General features: G+C 48.0%; 1 pseudogene across 1 annotated transcript in view; it reads right to left on the minus strand.

Moving 5' to 3' along the window:
• LOC144829073 (uncharacterized) overlaps nt 1–14318 on the minus strand; it is a 136527-nt pseudogene extending 122209 nt beyond the window's left edge. Inside the window, exon 1 of the transcript XR_013610593.1 lies at nt 14217–14318. The product of XR_013610593.1 is annotated as an uncharacterized LOC144829073 (transcript). The remainder of the gene's footprint in view (nt 1–14216) is intronic.
• Nucleotides 14319–15067: the final 749 nt, after the last annotated feature.

Here is a 15067-nt window from a genome sequence, read left to right on the forward strand (position 1 = left end):
ATACCCATCATTCAAAAAAGTCCCCACTGAAGTGGAAGTACTGATATCCGTGCCTGCATTTCAAGCACAGATTCCCATTTGTGAAACAAACCAATTGAGGGCACTTCAGGGAATAGCGGATTTTACAAATTGCAATAAGAAGCAATTAACCCTACTCATTATTAAGGTTTATAAGTTGGACAGAGTTCTGCATCCCCTGACCAAGACAAGGAGCAGACTGCACTTTTAAGAGTGACATATCAAGACCAGGAATGAAAGAATGGATACTGGGATGAGGAGCCTCTATGCTCAAGGTACATGGCTGCACTATAAATTCACATATCAAAAAACCAGTATCCTAGCTACTTACATTTAAAAAGGAATGAAAAGCAATGCTTGCAATTTGACAAAACTGAATTGTAAAAATATGTTTCTTAAATTATGGTGAACATTTTTAAAAAAGTAGAAATATTTTACAGAGTGACCATATTGCCACGATAGAAGTTACAGAACTGCTCTGGACTTCAAGGTAGATCTACTAAATTTAAATTTCTTCATAAATCATGTGAAAAGGAGCAGTCCAGGGTCCTCCATATTCCAAAGACCTTGGCGTACAGCTTTTGGGGGACATGACCCCAAGAAACACCAGAAAGCAAGGTTTAGGGGAAAATAGGGAGTTAATCCTCCTTGAATTTTTACACAGTATTTTCTTAGATGACGCACAACATTACTGCAAGAAATACATTAGTCATTGGTGGGACTTGAAACTGGACTTCAGAAACTGGTGCCATTTCTATCATTAGCCACAGAAGCAGAAACTCACAAAGGTAATGCACTTGATTTACTTTCCTACAAGGCTTTGTAAGGGAGTGTTGGTGCCAAAAATGGATCCATGGCTCATGTTCCCTGCTGCATTCTCTACGCCTTTGCCTGTGCCTTATTCCCTTTTGGCTGGGCATGTGCAGCATTATGCAACGAAAATGGGGAATGCTGTCCAAGCCCCTGTAAAGGACTAGAGGCTTTGAAAGTCTTTCAAGTTTCCTTTGTGAAGGACTTAGGAAAGGTCTCCTGCCAGAAGCCATGGTGCTGTCCTGCACATTTAACATACATGTGAAAGGTGTCAAGGGCCTCCTTAACACTGTCCCAAAAGGAGGCCAAATCCACAATGGCAGAAAATACCTCCTTGGCAGGTGTAGCTAAGCAGGCAGCAAACCTGCCCTGAAACCGGGCACAGAAACAGTCCAACAAGATCTTCCAAAAACAAGGACTCCAATGGTATCCAGCACGCAGGAAAAGTGGAACAAAAAACAGGGGCAAAAATAAAAACAAAGGAAAAATAAATGTGACAAAAAATATGGTATCAAATGTATTGGGACATATCAATGTCTTGTCAATCCTTCCTTATATGGACGATCTATATAGGATTTGACATCAGAGAAAAATAATGAACCCCATATTGGCTTGGGATCGTCGGGCAATAATCTGTGAAAAAGACACTATCTTGTAAAGAGCCATACATAAGGCTAGCCTCTCTCTTCAGGAGCATGGCATTGTTTCGGCATGAAAAGAAGTAATCCACATCTGACAGCCCCTTTTCCTTGCAGTCTTCCATGCTCCAGCTCCTGCCTTCATTGTTGGTATTCTTCCTAGGCCACGGAGCACCACTCCAGGTGACCATGACTGCGGACATGGCAATGCCGTGTGGGTGGCGACGATGCACACCTGTGTCCTGGGCACAGAGGCCAGAGAAATACAGCCTGACCAAACAGCTAGCATAGAAACCAGGGACGCGCTGCTTTCCTCCAAAGGGAAATCACCTTCAGTAAGTTTGTTGCACAATGTAACACCCCCTAGGAAAAGAAGAACTCCTTCTTTCCACCACATGTAGCAGTCCTAGTGCACTGAAGCCCAGCAGTAGCAGTGTTTGGACAGGTGACTAGCCAGATTGGACAGACGTTCACGTGCTGAGTCAGGTGTATGCACTGTTACTGTAGGAGGCATTGAAGCCTGCGTGTGCAGGACACTGAAAACATGGCCTCTTGGGGCTTCACAGGGCTGGGGAGGGCTCCTGGATAACCAGGCACACCTCTGAGTCTTATTGAGTCAGGTGTATGCACTGTACCTGTAGGAGGCATTGGACACTGAAACATGGCCTCTTGGAGCTTCACAGGGCTGGGGAGGGCTCCTGAATAACCAGGCACACCTCTGAGTCTTATTGAGTCAGGCTCCTGATAGGCTGCTGATATGGAATATATTTCAGGTGCCCATCATGGCTTCACCATCACTGCACTCTCCTCAGCTGGGATGCATTACATTTGATGACGCAACATCAACACTTCGCATTGCTGCTGCTATACTTCTGCCAGTATTGACAGTTCTTAGCTACCTGGCGGCCAAGACATGGAACTCCCTCCCCATCCACCTTCGACTGACCCAAGACCATCTCTCTTTCAGGATACAACTCAAGACCTGGCTGTTCGAGCAGTAGCGGACCCCTTCCCCCAAGCGCCTTGAGACCCACCCGGGTGAGTAGCGCGCTATACAAATGCTATGATTGATTGACTGATTGATTAGCAGCAAACAAGTAATGATGCAGGACAAACTTTTGTCACCAGGTGTGAACAGATATTCCTGCTTATAAAGGAGTATACAAAATATGATAAACTAGCAGATTTTCATTCATAAAAAACCTCACAATACTTATGTTAGAGCATAATTGTAAAGGTAATTTGATTAATTTAAGGTTCAACAAACACTTGTGCATATATATGAGTTGTTAAGCTGTAATGACAATGTGCTTGGGTCAACCTTTGTAGATACTCTGTGCATTTCATTAAACTCTCGTAATTGATTCTGCTTTAATGTAAAACCATTGATATAGAAATATTGAAACTGATTTCATTGAAGATTTAGGAATACCGAAGGGAATATTGCAATATATATTCTAGGCGCAGTGTTGGTATTTTAGCATTATTGGTTCAGGAGGATGAAACAGCCAACTCTGCACTGGAATTCAATCATTTGGCAGCAAGTCAGTTACAATGTCATATGTTGTACAAACACTTTCCACTAAGGCTGAGCCTCCCGTAAGTTTATTGGATAATACTGACATGTCTTAGCAGTGGCGCTGCTGTTCTTTTCGTGAACCCCACCAGTAGTTCTAGCCAGAGCTGCAGGACCTTCAATGGCACATCTCAAACATGTCTACTGATTTTGCAATTCACATTACCAAGTCGTTATTGCTGAAATGAAATGTATTTAATGGGAAAACCTCCAAAACCCCTTCCCTGCAGTGTTTTTAAACTTTTCGTGGCCTGTACCAACACTTCTTTGCTTTTGATCAAGTAGATACTTATTCGCCATGAATAGGAATCATTTTAAGTTATGTTACATGGTATTTGAAAAGTAAATGAATCTCTTATTCATGTCTTTCTGATTTCGTGGCTCCCATCGGTCCTTTTCATCTTCATTTCAAAGCGTGATCTCCCCTGGTTTTCGTGTGTCTGTGTCTTGCTTTTCATGTCTCTCTAAAGTAGTGTATGCCTTTGTCTGTGACTTCCCCTACCTATCTGATCTGGATGTATGACATTACAACGCATGCTTTTACATCGCATGGTTTTACAACGCGGTTTTTACAACGCATACCATTACAACGCATAGTGCTTTTAGGCGCTGGATAGTGAATTGTTTAATTTACTATTCCAACTCCAATCCCCGTGGATAGTAGGGAAGGTGTTGGATAGTACATTATACCTATTCCCTATCCTAGAGCGCCCCCCAGCGCAATGCGTTGTAATGGTTTGCGTTGTAAAAGTTGCATTGTAAAGGCACTGCGTGGTAAAAGTCGTGTTGTAAAGGATGTTTACCATCTGATCTAGGTTTTCTCTTGCAATGTATCCCTCTCTTCCTGTCTCCCTGTGTTGGTGTATGTCTGTGTCTTCCCCACATTTACCCATTTTTAGTCTTTCTAAGTCAACCTTCTCCTGTCTCGTGTCTGTGATTTCCTCTGCCTATGGTGCTTATGCTCCTATTTTCTGTGTATGAATGCTACCCATTGGCAAAATCAAGTTTTATTACCAGATATTTCTTACTGTTCAATGAAGTGCACACATCTAATGTCCGGGAACTGTGGAACGATGTGCAGAGAACACTGGTATTGTGTTAGAAGCTTCTCAAACTAAAATAGGTGCAAGACCAGTAGTGACTGGATCAGAAAAACCAACATGTGTCAGGACATTGGAGAACAGCAGCACAGTTAAGAGGGGAGATAAAGAGGTCTGCTCTGACTGCAAAATGTTGTATCTTTGTGCAGAAGTGACACTTCAAATCCAGGGGTCCAGGTGCAGACGTCAGCAGCACTTTACTGACATGTAGCATAGCAGTTGAATACATCGTTTTGTTGTGTAAAATACGAATGATTCTATGCGTCTGGATGCACAGACTTCTTGAAACACCCGGTCTAGGTTTATCACATTCATAATTGATTTTTTAGACCCTTAAACATTTTCCATTTTCATCTGGGTTCAGTATTATGACTCGAGGTTGGCAGCATCACAAATTGTGGAGAAAGACGGTCTCGATTGAGAAATGTAGGGGCATATTATCAAGCCTGTGCAATAAAATTATCGCCGCTTTATCGGCCAAAAACGGCCGATAAAGCGGCGATAATGGGCTTGATAATATGCTCTATGGAATTCCAATCGAAGCCCATGTTAGATGTGAAGACATCTAACATGGGCTTCGATTGGAATTCCTTAAAGCATATTATCAAGCCCATTATCGACGCTTTATCGGCCGATAAAGCGGCGATAATTTTATCGCACAGGCTTGATAATATGCCCCGTAATTTGTTATCAAGCAAAGAAATAGTCTTCACGAGGTGCTTTAAATAGAGCACCTGTCTCTGAATTACACTGACTGTTTTCGCATAGTAGAAGAAAGTTAAAGAAATACTTTGCTACTGCAGTTGATGGAAAGCCTGCTTTGCGCACTAACTGCTCCTACTGACAACTTCATTTGGAGGATGCCATCTTCAGCCTGAGGCATCAGCTCTCTTCGATCTCCTCTCCACACAGCTACATTCTCGTAAATTGGTTAGTAAAATTCTTTAAAAACAGCTGGAAAAAACATTCTTGTAGCTGGCTCTTCTGCCTCCCATTAACCCCAGCATGGATTATAAAGCCCCTTTGCCAAATACATCAAACCTTGGTGAGCATCGCCAATGTACAAACTTGCACCACACTAGAAGCCTGAGAGCGAGCCGCCTCCTGCACCGCCAAGGAATGGGACTCGCTCTTCAGGCCACAACCACAACTTACATGCGTGTGGTCCCACATAACAGGCATTGCTACATGCAGAAATGAGCAAGACATTGCTACAGGTTTACCTACTTTGAGTACTGTCAAACTACACTGTACTTACGAAATCTGAAAGATTGACATACAATTGTGGCAGTACTCTTAAGACCATACTAGGAATTTAGGGGCATATTACCAACGATTAGCGATATTTATCGCTAACTAGGCTTAGCAACACATTTTTTATCGCTAAGCATCGCCGGAAATTATCGCTGAGATAACGTGCTATTAGCAACGTTTATCTCCAAAGCGATACATTTTCCGGCGATAGCCATGTTATCCACCTCCCATTGGATAACATGGCTAAGAACTGGTCAGAGCAGGCGTTAGTTTTTGGCGATAGCGGGAATATTTCCCTCGCTTCGCCTGTGTTGGTAATAGGGGATAGCGACATTAGCGACTGCTTTCAGTCGCTAACAGGTTGGGTACGCCCACTTTGCATGTCATTAGCGATAAATATCGCTGACATGCAAAGCGGGACCCAAACCGCTCGCTATCGCCTACAAGCTGTAGCTAACTGCCACTAAAGTGGCGATAATTGCCTATCACCCTGCTTGGTAATATGCCCCTAAGTGATTCAAGAGTTTGCTAAATAGGTGTTAGTAAAATCTGTCTTTTGTCTATTTCAAATGGCTGACGCAGCATACTTTGGACTGTTAAGGAGATAACTTTAATTAGTACCTTTTCTAACCCTCTCAAAGATCAATGGAAAAAAGTGCTTGGACGGGTCGATCTCAAGTCCCAAACTTCTAAAATCCTTTCTATCGCGGCATTATCCTTTCAAGTGTTTTCTTGTCAAGATGGCTCAGAGTGCAACACTCGCCGCTGACATCGACGTGTGTGGCCAGCAGGGCAGGTGATTCCATATCAATAGGGCAAACTCAGCCTTCCATCCGTCCAAAGGTAAATAACAGAGGACACTTTTCACAGCAGAATAGAAAATGCAGCACACAGAAGCTGAGACACCATAGGATTTAGGATTAAAGACACCATAGGACTGAGGATTAAAGAGACCATAGGACTGAGGATTAAAGACACCATAGGACTGAGTATTACCGACACCATAGGACTGAGTATTAACGACACCATAGGACTGAGGATTAAAGAGAAGTGCTTATTATTCTATTTCCAGCAAACACCCCAGTATCCGTGAATGGGCGGTCTTGGGAAATCACCAACATATCAAAGGCATTCTTGCACAATAGTCACTCTCAGCACATCCTGTGTCATTCTACACTGTTATGTGTCAAGGAGACATTTCAGTACATGAATATGAATGGGGGCAGTTAGTAAGATCCTGGACTATAAACGGGGGCAGTTAAGATCCGGGAAAATAAACGGGGGCAGCTAGTAAGATCCTGGACTATAAACGGGGGCAGTTAGTAAGATCCTGGACTATAAACGGGGGCAGTTAACATCCTGGACTATAAACGGGGGCAGTTAGTAAGATACTGGACTATAAACGGGGGCAGTTAGTAAGATCCTGGACGATAAACGGGGTCAGTTAAGATCCTGGACTATAACCGGGGGCAGTTAGTAAGATCCTGGACTATAAACGGGGTCAGTTAAGATCCTGGACTATAAACGGGGGCAGTTAGTAAGATTCTGGACTATAAACGGGGTCAGTTAAGATCCTGGACTATAAACCAGGGCAATTAGTAAGATCCTGGACTATAAACGGGGGCAGTTAGTAAGATCCTGGACTATGAATGGGGGTAGTTAGTAAGAACTAGGTCCATAAACGGGGGCAGTTAGTAAGATCCTGGACTATAAACGGGGGCAGTTAGTAAGATCCTGGACTATAAACGGGGGCAGTTAATAAGATCTTGAACTATAAACGGGTGCAGTTAGTTAGATCCTGGACTATGAAAGGGGGTAGTTAGTAAGAACCAGGTCTATAAACGGGGGCTGTTAAGATCCTGGACTATAACCGGGGGCAGTTAGTAAGATCCTGGACTATAAACGGGGTCAGTTAAGATCCTGGACTATAAAGCAGGGCAATTAGTAAGATCCTGGACTATAAACGGGGGCAGTTAGTAAGATCCTGGACTATGAATGGGGGTAGTTAGTAAGAACCAGGTCCATAAACGGGGGCAGTTAGTAAGATCCTGGACTATAAACGGGGGCAGTTAGTAAGATCCTGGACTATAAACGGGGGCAGTTAATAAGATCTTGAACTATAAACTGGTGCAGTTAGTTAGATCCTGGACTATGAAAAGGGGTAGTTAGTAAGAACCAGGTCTATAAACGGGGGCTGTTAGTAAGATCCTGGACTATAAACAGGGGCAGTTAATAAGGTCCTGGTCTATAAAGGGGGGCAGTTAGTAAGATCCTGGTCTATAAGCAGGGGCAGTTAATAAGATCCTGGTCTATAAGCGGGGCAGTTAATAAGATCCTGGTCTATAACGGGGGCAGTTAATAAGATCGTGGTCTATAAGCGGGGGCAGTTAATAAGATCCTGGTGTATAAGCGGGGGCAGGTAATAAGATCCTGGCTTATAAGGGGGGCAGTTAGTAAGATCCTGGACTATAAACAGGGGCAGTTAAGATCCTGATCTATAAAGGGGGGCAGTTAGTAAGATCCTGGTCTATAAGCAGGGGCAGTTAATAAGATCCTGGTCTATAAGCGGGGCAGTTAATAAGATCCTGGTCTATAACGGGGGCAGTTAATAAGATCGTGGTCTATAAGCGGGGGCAGTTAATAAGATCCTGGTGTATAAGCGGGGGCAGGTAATAAGATCCTGGCTTATAAGCGGGGGCAGTTAGTAAGATCCTGGTCTATAAAGGGGGGCAGTTAGTAAGATCCTGGACTATAAACGGGGGCAGTTAAGATCCTGGTCTATAAATGGGGGCAGTTAGGAAGATTCTGGACTATAAACGGGGGCACTTAGTAGGATCCTGGTCTATAAAGGGGGGCAGTTAGTAAGATCCTGGACTATAAACGGGGGCAGTTAAGATCCTGGACTATAAACGGGGGCAGTTAGTAAGATCCTGGATGTTGGACCTGGCCCTTTTGGCAGGTTCACATCGAAACTTTTTGCTTTTTCCTAGCCTGTTTCTGGAACCTGGTGTTGGTGATTTTAGGCCTTTGCGCACTTGTTAACTGTGGTACAGTGTAAAGTGCGTGTGCTCTCTGTGTATGTGTGGTGAGTGACCTGCCCTCCCATAGGAATGAATGGGGAATATGTATGCCCATGGTAGTTCCTGATGTGTGGGGAGTGCAGGGTCAAGTTTGGTATGTACGAACTTGTGAGATTGAATGCTGCGTAATGATGTATGCGGCATGAATGTGTCTAGTGTGGAAGTGCCACTTCTAGACATGTTGGTGCATGTGTAGTGAGTCTGCTGGCACGTGATTGGCTGGAGCCTGGCTCCAGGAGTGCCTGGGCCTGCTTGTCGATTGACTGTCTGGTTTGAGGGTGGCAGGGGTTGGGGAGCCCCAGGAGGTTGTCTGAGTCAGCCCGTGGATGAAAGGCTGCATCTGCTGCCAGGGAAGTGGGAGGAGATAGCACCTAGGAGTGAATAGGGCTGTGCCTGCCTGCCACAATGCTGGCTCCACCTCCTGCTGGGCGACTGTCGCCTCTGCCCCTCACGCTGAAAGAAGTTCCCTATAACCAGTTCTAGCTGGTTCTCACACTGCCTGCACCCTGCTAGACAAAGGATTTCTCTGTATAAAAAGGGGCTGTGTCCCCTTCCAAAATGTTCTTGATTCTGACTTGAATCTATCAGGGACGGGCGCTGCCTAGCCCCTGGATGCCTGGAGGACTTCTGGGGGACCCCTCTGCCTTGCCTGGGCTGATAGGGGGACTTTGCTTTGCCCTGAATACCTGATGGACCTATCTTGGACTCTGGAGACCTTTTGCTGGGTCCCCTTTGCTTCCCTTTGCTGCTGGACCTTGCTGGTAGCACTGGGGGAGCGCTTTATTTATTACAGGAGACCTTCTTTTGCCTGCTGGCGCTTGGGAGCACTTGGTTTGGCTTTCATAGCGCTTGGGAGCGCTTTTTGCTTTATTGGAGCATTTCCCCGCCCCGCATTTTGCGTGAGGAATTGCAGGTGCAACCCTGCTCTATGCCCCATATCGCTATTTTTTTATGCACGGGTGCCCACCCCGTTTACGGGTGCCTTTGCGAGTGTCCACCTCGCTGCTACGGTTATTTTTATAACCGAGGGTGCCCACCCCTCGTTATGCCCCCCTGTATCACCGCCGCAGCCCGGGTTCCTGTGTAAAACATTGCCGCGGCCCGCCTGACTGTGGGCGGCGCCAGCGGGACGGAAGCAGGAGGCAGGAAGATGGTGGCGGTAGCAGGGCTTCCATGTGAGGAGAGAGCCCTGCCGGTGCAGTGAAGCCCCGGGGCCCAGGAGTGGGCGCAGGGGAAGAGGCAGCGTAACGTCATCCCAGCGAGGCTCCTGTGAGGGAAGAGGAGCCCCGCCTGCTGCCCCGGTGAAGCTCCGCGTGTGCTGGTGTCTAGGACGAGGAGAAGATCTGCAGTCCGGTGAGTGGGGAAGGCAGTGCCCCTACCCTTTGCCAGAGCAGCCCCGAATTGCAGGGGACTGCTCCGACGCTGTACAAGGCCCGGTGCGGTATAGGAGAGGGGCGCGTCGGGGCACATTGCCGGTGCCCGCCCCCCTTCCCCTCCCCAGTAGTGCACGCCCCCCCAGTCGCGGGGGCATTTCTTTCCTTAGAGCCACGGGAGGCTCCAGGAGGGGCCATTTGTAAACAGAGCCCACGAGGCTCTGGAGGACCGCATTTGTGTCTCGAGTCCACGAGGGACTCCAACGACGGGGCCATAATTGTTTAAGGAGCCAGGGTGCTCCAAGGCCCACAGTGATTTTAGAGTCCCCATGAGGGACTTGGGGGCATTATGTTGTTGAGGAGCCAGAGTGCTCCAGAGGGCCCTGGGGATATATAGTTTCAGAGCCTGTGTGGCTCCAACGTTTGGTGCATGTGATATGCCCAGAGCCTGTGTGGCTCCAGCATTTGGCCACAGTGTTTGGTGTCAGAGCCTGTGTGGCTCCAGCAGTGGGTGCAGTTTGCGCCTATGGGTCAGTCAGGACCCTGTCGCAGTTTTGATTCACAGCTGCCCAGCAATTAGTGGGCAGCTGCACCGTTTAGATCTTATTGGTGTTTCCAAGTGCCCAGCAAGTAGTGGGCACCTGCAACGTTTAGGTTTTGCGCCGGTGGCGCACCCCTGACTGACGCTGCATGGCAGCGTGCCCTGACATTCTGGACACAGGGCTCTTTAGTCCCTTTATGAGATGGGGCTGCTATGTGACTTTATTTAGGCGCAATGTGATTATCTATGTGATGGTATTTGCCTAATGTGAGTTTTGCGCAATGTGATGTCGTGCTAGGAAATGTAATGCATTTAATATGATTACGCACCTTGATCTTACACCTCTGAATGTTTTGAGGCATCATGTGTTTTTGCGCTATTGAGTTATGTCCTGGCACCTCTGAATGTTTTTATGCATCATGTGTCTTCCTTGATTTTACACCTCTGAATGTGTTGGTTTATGCATCATGTGTTTTTCATTCCCTGCACCTCTGAATGTGTTTTTGATGCATCATGTGCCATGTTCTACACCGCTGAATGTAGGTTTTATGCATCATGTGTTTTTCCTTCCCTACACCTCTGAATGTTTTTATGCATTATGTGTAATGTGTTCTTGCTGATACCCCTAAAAATGTATTTTATTCTTAGGTGGTTGTTCTTTCCAGTACAGGTGGTCCTAGTGAGGTCCTGGTCCCTTGCGTGACATTCTCCTAAGGTGGTTAGGGTTGCGTAGGTGGTACTTACCTGTTACCAGTAGTTACTGATTGTGATTTATATTTGCTAATTTGTGCTACTGTGATTTTATATCCTTTTATTCTAATTTCTAACAGTATTTCTATTTCTAAAAGTGTTGATTCTGACAGTGGCCCATGTGGCCCTGTCCTGTAAATAATCCCTTATGAATATTGCCCGTGCCCGTTGGCACAATGTACATGTGTGATTTCTATCTGATGTGTTTTGACAATACAGAAGTTATTTTCATATAACCTTGTGTGGAGTTCCTTTTGTGGTGTGCCTAGGATGTTGTTGCTGTTGTGTGCTGGCGCAAATGCTTTACACATTGCCTCCGAGTTTAGCCTCACTGCTCGTGCCAAGCTACCAAGGGGGTGAGCAGGGGTTATCATGGCGTGTGACTCCTTTGCCCTGACTAGAATGGTGGTTTCTGCCTGGCTTTGGCGTCAGCCTTAGCCTACCAGAAATAGCCAGTTCTAACACTGGACTATGAACGGGGGCAGTTAAGATCCTGGACTATAAACGGGGGCAGTTAGTAAGATTCTGGACTATAAACGGTGGCAGTTAAGATCCTGGACTATAAACGGGGGCAGTTAGTAAGATCCTGGACTATGAACGGGGGTAGTTAGTAAGAACCACCCCCAACACTCAACCGACGCTCGCCACGACTGAACCACCGCCCCCCACCACCACCCTCCGCGCCTGGACCCCGATCAGCACCGAAGACACCATCCGCATGATGAACTCCATCCACTCCGGATCTCCGACCGACCCCTGCCCTCACCACGTCTTCAACAAGGCCGACGCTGTCATCGCACCCCACCTGCGGGACATCATCAACACCTCCTTCGACACCGATACCTTCCCGGAGAGCTTGAAGCACGCCGAACTCAGCGCTCTACTAAAGAAGCCATCAGCCGACCCCACCGACCTCAAGAACTACCGCCCCATCTCGCTGCTCCCGTTTCCTACAAAAGTCATCGAGAAGACCGTCAACAAGTAGCTGGCCGCCTTCCTCGAGACGAACGGATCCCTCGACCTTTCGCAGTCTGGCTTCCGGGCCAACCACAGCACCGAGACCGCCCTGATCGCAGCCACCGATGACATCCGAGCCCTGCTCGACCACGGAGAAACAGCGGCCCTCATCCTCCTAGACCTCTCCGCGGCCTTCGACACTGTCTGCCACCGTACCCTAGTGCGGCGTCTCAGCAACGTCGGAATCCAGGAGAAGGCACTGGAATGGATCATCTCGTTCCTCGCCGGAAGGACACAGAGAGTCCGCCTCCCCCCGTTCAGATCAGAAGCCACCGAAGTCATCTGCGGCGTTCCTCAAGGCTCCTCGCTCAGCCCAACCCTCTTCAAGGTCTACATGAGCCCCCTCGCAGCCATTGCACGCCAACACAACCTCAACATCATCTCCTACGCCGACGACACCCAGCTGATCCTCTCCCTCACCAACGACCCCGCCACCGCCAGAGCCAACCTACACGAAGGGATGACAGACGTAGCCAAGTGGATGATGAACAACCGCCTGAAACTGAATTCGGACAAGACGGAAGTCCTCATCCTGGGATCTTCACCCTCCGCCTGGGACGACTCCTGGTGGCCCCCCGCCCTGGGCAGCGCACCCAAACCAACAGACCACGCACGCAACTTGGGCTTCATCCTGGACTCCTCCCTCTCCATGACCAGACAAGTCAACGCCGTCTCCTCGTCGTGCTTCAACATCCTGCGCATGCTACGTAAGATCTTCCGGTGGATCCCCACCGAGACCAGGAAGACGGTCACCCAGGCCCTCGTCACCAGTCGTCTGGACTATGGCAACTCCCTCTACGCCGGAACCACCGCCAAACTCCAGAAGAGACTCCAGCGGATTCAGAACGCCTCAGCACGACTCATCCTGGACATCCCCCGACGCAGCCACATCTCCGGACCCCTGAGAGATCTGCACTGGCTCCCGGTCAACAAGAGAATCACCTTCCGTCTCCTCACCCACGCACACAAAGCCCTACACAACCAAGGCCCAGGATACCTCAACAGCCGCCTCAACTTCTACGCTCCCACACGCCAGCTACGATCGACCGGCCACGCCCTCGCCTCCGTCCCCCGCATCCGAAGAGCCACCACAGGAGGAAGGTCCTTCTCCTACCTGGCCGCCAAGAATTGAAACTCCCTCCCGACCCACCTCTGCCTGACCCAGGACCACCTTGCCTTCAGGAAGCAGCTCAAGACCTGGCTGTTCGAGCAGTAGCGGACCCCGCCTCCCCTAGCGCCTTGAGACCCTCCGGGTGAGTAGTGCGCTATATAAATGCTTTGATTGATTGATTGATTGAACCAGGTCTATAAACGGGGGCAGTTAGTAAGATCGTGGACTATAAACGGGGCAGTTAGTAAGATCCTGGACTATAAACGGGGCAGTTAGTAAGATCCTGGACTATAAACGGGGGCAGTTAGTAAGATCCTGGACTATGAATGGGGGCAGTTAGTAAGAACCAGGTCCATAAACAGGGGCAGTTAATAAGGTCCTGGTCTATAAAGGGGGGCAGTTAGTAAGATCCTGGACTATAAAGGAGGCAGTTAGTAAGATCCTGGACTATAAAGGGGGGTAGTTAGTAAGAACCAGGTCTATAAACGGGGGCAGTTAGTAAGATCCTGGACTATAAACAGGGGCAGTTAATAAGTTCCTGGTCTATAAAGGGGGGCAGTTAATAAGATCCTGGTCAATAAGCGGGGCAGTTAATAAGATCCTGGTCTATAACGGGGCAGTTAATAAGATCGTGGTCTATAAGCGGGGGCAGTTAATAAGATCCTTGTCTATAAAGGTGGGCAGTTAGTAAGATCCTGGACTATAAACGGTGGCAGTTAAGATCCGGGACTATGAACGGGGGCAGTTAATAAGATCCTGGACTATGAGCAGGGGCAGTCTTTAAACATTCTGGGGGTGTCTTGCAGTATAATTTGTGGCATTTAGTTAAAAAAGACCAGACTGAAGCGAGTTTCAAAGTGCCCCGGAGAGTGATCCGAAGGGCCAGAGAGGCTGAAGCCGCTTCACAAGTCCCTCAAAGGGGCCCCATTAGAAACCCAGGAGCCTCACCTGGTCCGCAGGGGGGGCATTCCTAGGGGGTCGCCCTCACTGCTGCATCCGAGGGAAGCAGCCGACACACACCCTCCTCCGGCCGCGCTCCTGGCATCAATCACTGACCTCACTGAGAGCAAGAATGAGGCAGACCCCTCAGTCACTCATTAACCCAAGCAAACAAGGGGCCAAAGTACTAGAAAGAGTCGAGGCTGGGGGGGGAGGGGGGGTGGCGGAGGACACTGCGTCAGAGCCAAAGCTTTGAAATAAAGAGACAGAGAGTTCACCTTGCTGCGCCCCTGAGGTGTGCACGTATGTAACGCACGATTCACAATCAAAGGACACACGTCACAGAGACATATGTGCGTAAAAGGCTCTGTCTGTATGAGAAGGACCTTCACTCTTTAAATATATTAAACGTGCAGCCTGTGCGCGTGCACCCGTCGGTCACATTATTCGACTTTGCAGTGATGCGTGGGTAAAACCAGGGCTTTAAGTGGGCCGGGTCTCACCGGTGCTGAGCCCCTGCAGTGTTTTTTGAGGAGGCCTCGAAACGGGTCTGTATCGGGCTCTGTTTTGTGACAGCAGTGACCGCAGGGGCATGACGGGCGCTGCTCACACTGCTCACTGGTGGAGCAGTGACCTCATGACGTCACTGCTCACTAGTGGAAAAGTTACCGTATGACGTCATCGTTCTGGATTTCCCCTGTTTTTTAATACTCGGGAGCATTAACATCGTCGTGGTGTCACCAGGGCTTTAAGCGGAGTTTTTTCAATATTATATATATCAAGCCATAGTTGATGCTTATTTATCTTCTGCAACTAACAATCACTGACAAAGCAAATAGTCCTGCCTTGTTGTAGTTATG

This window comes from Lissotriton helveticus, chromosome 1_1 (assembly GCF_964261635.1).
Source record: "Lissotriton helveticus chromosome 1_1, aLisHel1.1, whole genome shotgun sequence".
Taxonomy (NCBI): Eukaryota; Metazoa; Chordata; class Amphibia; order Caudata; family Salamandridae; genus Lissotriton; species Lissotriton helveticus.